This window comes from Hyaena hyaena, unplaced genomic scaffold (assembly GCF_003009895.1).
Source record: "Hyaena hyaena isolate Hyena2069 unplaced genomic scaffold, ASM300989v1 scaffold_50, whole genome shotgun sequence".
Taxonomy (NCBI): domain Eukaryota; kingdom Metazoa; phylum Chordata; class Mammalia; order Carnivora; family Hyaenidae; genus Hyaena; species Hyaena hyaena.
Window position 1 is genome coordinate 591469 of NW_024080682.1, and position 5697 is coordinate 597165.

Genomic DNA, 5697 nt, shown 5'->3' on the forward strand with positions numbered 1-5697 from the left:
CAGAAAGCAGACGCAACAGACACTAGGAACTGAGATGTAATCAGCTGATAACCGGGCCGCGCGGAAGCCCAGGGAAACTCTTCTAAGTTCGCAAGTCACCAAATCTGCATCCACCATCCTGGAGGAAAGACGCTTTCCATTGGAAGAGTTCATCAAAGAACTTACAAACTGTAAGACAGAGGTGTATTTAGTTAATAAAGATGTTTTTGTTTTCTGGGTTTTATGATGTTTTGTCGTATCTTTCAACTTTTAAAAATCTGTAAGGTTTTTTTTTTTTCATTCTAAGGAAATATTTACTTTCATTCCTAGTATCGTATTTATAATAATTCTTTTTTTTTTTTTTTCATAAAGGGGCTTCCCAAGTTATGTTAGTTTCAGGGCCCCCAGACTGATCTGTTGTTGCCCGTAAGCTTCTAAGCTTAAAAAAAAAATTTTTTTTAATGTTTATTTACTTTTGAGAGAGAGAGAGAGAGAGAGAATACGAGCTGGGGGGGCAGGCATAGAGAGAGAGGGGGACACAGAATCCGAAGCAGGCTCCAGGCGCTGAGCTGTCAGCACAGAGCCCTGTGTGGGGCGCAAACCCAGGAACTGTGAGATGGTGACCTGAGCCGAAGTCGGATGCTTAACGGAGCCACCCAGGCGCTCCAAAGCTTCCAAACTTTGTATAAATGTTGTGCATCAAGACTTATGTCGGGTCTCAGCTTCCTTTGAATACTTTAGACTAAACAGATCGCTTGCCCCTCAGTAAAGCGCTGTGGCGCTAAAGGGGGGAAATGCTGTTTTCTATACTCTACACCCAGCGCTTCTGAAACCAGAGGCGTGGGTTTCCCTCACCAAGCAATCCTCCGATTCTCTCCGACACCAGAATGGTGTCCTACAGTTCAGTCCACCGCTGACCCTAGCTCCCTGGGCAGAGCGTCACCTCGCAGGGTTAAGGGCTCCGTCCGTCCCACAAGACTGTGGCCACCATACTGCACATGCCAATCCCACCCCTGCGCTTGAGACTGACTGGCTTTAAATCAGAGGTTCCTGCCACCCTTTCCTCGGGTCGGATAATTCAGTAGAATGAGTCAGAGAACTCAGGGAAAGAGTGTACTTACTAGATTACCAGTTTATTAAAAAGGGATGCAGTCAGAAACAGCCAGGTTGAAGAGATGGGTGGGGCCGGCTACAGGGAAGGGGAACTGGGCTTCCGTGTCCCTCTCCAGACCCCCGCCTCCAGGACCTCCACGTGCTTAGCAACCCAGAGACTCTCTGCACCCCTTCAATGGGGGGTTCTTGTTGTTGATATCTCAATGGAGGTCTCATGTCATTGAGGAAAGCATTGGCCATTACTGATGAACTCAACTGCCAGCCCCTCTCCCCTGACTCCTGGAGGGGTGTGTGTGTGTATGTGTGTGTGTGTGTGCGTGTGTGTGCGTGCATGTGCGTGTGACTGAAGGGCCAGCCATCTAACCAAGAGTTTGGTTCCCTTGGCAACCAGCCTCCATCCTGAGGTACATTCTGGAAAGCCCTCTAGCCTCAGCCATCTCCTTCGCATAGAAAGAGATATTTGTCACTTCAGAGATTCCAAAGGTTTGGAAGTTGCATACCAGGAAGTGGGACAGAGACCAAATATATATTTCTTATTATGTCAAAGGCACTTTTTTATCTGTATGTTCATTGGGCATCTAGCCCACGCCGCTGTCTATTTTTATTTAACTAAAATGTCTTTCGAGCTTCACACAAATGCGTCTCTTCTTCCTGGAACGTGCAGAGAATTCTCAATCTCCTTCACAGCAATGGTCACTTCCTACTTTGGACTGTAAACTCCTAGAGGGAAGAGGTCATTTTATTTATATATTTGAACTTGAACCCATAGCAGCCATAAATGCCATTTATGGCATTCCATAAATGCCAGTTGCATGAATCACGATAGTTCTCTTGCCTCCTTTATTAGATTATAAACTCCTTGAGGACAGAGCTAGGATTAAAGTTGAGGGAACTCAGGGGCACCTAGGTGGCTCAGTCAGTTAGGCGTCCGACTTCGGCTCAGGTCATGATCTCACAGTTTGTGGGTTCGAGCCCCGCATCAGGCTCTGTGCTGACAGCTCAGAGCCTGGAGCCTGTTTCAGATTCTGTGTCCCCCTCTGTCTTTGACCTTCCCCTGCTCAAGCCGTCTCTCTCTCTCTCTCAGAAATAAAAACATTAAAAAATTTTAAAAAAAAGTTGAGGGAACTCAGAGAGGTCGTCCAGTCTAACCCCTGGGCACAAGGGGGAAGTGAGGCCCATGATAGGGCATGTCCTTGAGACCCCGAGGGCAAGGTCACATGGGTGTCATCTTCAATGTTAGTGCTCTTTCTATCCTTCATGGGGTTTGTGTGCGTGTGTGATGGGGGAGGAGGGCAGAGAGGGAGTGAGAAGTGGAGCCAAGAAGCTCCCGGGCCCAGTGGCTGAGTCGGGCATCTGTCCTTGTCCCCATTTTGGCACAGGTAAGTGTGTCGGGAACAGAACCCCAAGAGTCTCTTGTTTACACAGGGGAATGGGGGTGCCTATCTGGCTCAGCCAATGGAGCATGTAACTCTTGATATCAGGGTTGTGAGTTCGAGCCCCCCATTGGGTGTAGAGATTCCTTAAAAAAATAAAATATTTAAAAAACTAAAAAATAAAAATGGGAGTGGTTGGGGACATGTAATCAAAGTCTTCCAAAATCCCTGACAATCTCGGCAGCAGGTGGGGACCTGAGTCGTAGCGATGGTTCTTAAAAGGGGGAATCGATGGGTCAAGAAGTATAAACTTAAAAAAAAAACCCTTAATATTCTTTATTTTCTCTCAATTTGTTGTACGAACTTACAGTTTCATCAACAGAGTATGAAGCTGTGTATTTTTCAGATGCCCCCACCCTTGTCAGCTTGGATGTTTTCAAACAAATACCAGTCTAACAGCAACAAGTGATTTCTTCTCATGGTTAATTTGTGCTTCTTCAGTCACTAGGTGGGTTGAACATCTTTTTAAATGTTTGTGGGTCCTTTAAATATTTTGGGGGAGAATCCTATGGTTGGTTGTTATTGTTGGTGTTGAATAACAATAACTCAACGGAGTCCATTTTACAGATCTAGCTGGCTTTATTCATCCATTCACGAACCGGGCAGCGTCCTGTCTGACAAGCAGACACGCACACCAAAGCGTTACAGAAAGGTGCTTTGGAAGGTAGAGAGGGAATGGAAAGAAAGAAATTATTAGCGAAGAGCCCGTTGTTTCAGGCAAGGTCGCTTTCCCAAGGGGAACAGAGGTCTAGTCTGGTGCTGACCAGGAAATCCCCATGTTGACTGGTTAACGGTTACATTTCTTAGGGGTTGAAACTGCAGTCAGGTTATGTCTTAAGTCTTGGTTTACTGTCTTGGGGCCTTAAGCCAAGTGACAGCATTTTGGGCCTTTGGTTTTCCTTTTAACACTGGACTCTTCTTTTATGTAAGTACTTTTTTAGGGTCCCCTGGGTGACTCAGTCAGTTAAGCACCCAACTCTTGATTTCAGCTCAGGTCATGATCTCGTCATTCATGGGATTGAGCCCCACATCAAGCCCCACCTTGGGCACCAGACTGACAGCATGAAGGCTGCTTGGGATTCTCTCTCTCCTTCTCTCTCTGCCCCTCCCTTGCCCATACTCTCTCTCTTGTTCACTCTCAAAATATATAAACATTAAAAAAATAAGAACTTCTTTATACTTTTAAAAAATGTTTATTTTTTTTTTAAATATTTTTTATTTATTTCTAGGAGAGAGAGAGAGAGAGAGAGAGTGAGCAGGGGAGGGTCAGAGAGAGAGGGAGTCACAGACCGAAATAAGCTCCAGGCTCTGAGCTGGCAGTCAGCACAGAGCCCGACGCGGGGCTCGAACCCACGAACCTCGAGATCATGACCCAAGCGAAAGTCGGACGCTTAACCGACTAAGCCACCCAGGCGCCCCAAAAATGTTTATTTTTGAGAGAGACAGAGAGAGAGACAGAGCATGAGCTGGGGAGGGGCAGAGAGAGAGGGAGACGCAGAATCAGCAGCAGGCTCCAGGCTCCGAGTTGTCAGCACAGAGCCCAACACAGGGCTCAAACCCCGAGCTGTGAGACCATGACCTGAGCTGAAGTTGGATGCTTAACCAACTGAGCCACTCAGGAGCCTCCTTCTTTAAACTTTTCAAAAGAGAGAAGTAGGGGCACCCAGGCGGCTCAGCCGGTTAAGCGTCACGCTTCGGCTCAGGTCATGATCTCACAGTTGATGAGTTCGAGCTCCACATTGGGTTTCTCTGCTGTCACCACGGAGCCTTCTTGGATCCTCTGACCCCTCTCTCTCTGCCCCTCCCCAACTTGCTCTATCTCTCTCTCTCTCTCTCCCCAAAATAAACATTTAGACAATTAAAAAATAAATAAAAGTAAATAAAAGAGAGAAGCAGAGGGCAGATTCTACTAGTGGATGGCAGCCTCCCAGTAGATTGCGGAGACTTGTGCTTACACATAGCAGGCACTCAATAAACGTGTCCCAGATTAATGGACCAACATCAAGGATTCTGCTCGGTGAGGTGTGCAGGATACCATTCTGCCCTGCTTCTTCTCCCCCGACGTATTCTGGGCTTGGGCAGGGGAATGAAATCCCTTCCTGCTTTTGTGGGGAGGGGAGCTAAGGTGGAGATAGGACACAAGGGCCCAATGTACTCATTCTATTCGGCTCACATTTTGTAGTGATGATTCCAGAAAATACTGGGAATGGTTTGGCTTGGAGAATGTGGCGGCTCTTGCTAGAGACTTCTCTCGAGCGGCGAGCCAACACAAATCTGAATCTCACCGCGAGAGGGAGCCCTAAACTCAGGATGGTTCTAAAGTTTGGTCAGGTGCTGTCTTTAAAGTTACTCCTCATAAATTTTGATTTTCACCTGAAATATTTCCTCACAAGTTTAAGTGGCTGCAAGAAATGCACCTGACTGTCTAGTGTGGTTATACATGTTCTTTAAAACGAGGGGCGCCTGGGGGCACCTGGGTGGCTCAGTCGGTTGAGTGTCCGGCTTCGGCTCAGGTCATGATCTTGCGGTTCGTGGGTTCGAGCCCCGCGTCGGGCTCTGTGCTGACAGCCAGCTCAGAGCCTGGAGACTGTTTCAGATTCTGTGTCTCCCTCTCTCTCTGACCCTCCCCTACTCACACTTTCTCTCTCTCAGAAATAAACATTAAAAAAATTTTTAGTAAATAAATAAATAAACCCAAAACTATTACGTGACTCTTGGCTACATAGTCAGTGATATCTAACTATCACAATTTGATATCCACTATTTAAAAATACATAAAGTTTGGGGCACTTGGGTGGCTCAATCGGTTAAGCGTCCGACTTCGGCTCAGGTCATGATCTTGCGGTTCCTGAGTTTAAGCCCTGCTTCGGGCTCTGTGCTGACAGCTCAGGGCCCAGAGCCTGCTTCAGATTCTGTGTTTCCCTCTCCCTCTGCCCCTCCCCCACTCACACTCTATCTCTCAAAAATAAATATTAAAAAAAATTTAAAACCATATAAAGTTCTCCTTTCACTATTCCTTTTCCTTCATAAACTCGTCTTTCTTTTTTTTTTTTTTAAATATTTTTATTTATTTCTAGGAGAGAGAGAGACAGCGTGAGCAGGGGAGGGTCAGAAAGAGAGGGAGACACAGACTCTGAAACAGGCTCCAGGCTCTGAGCCGGCAGTCAGCACA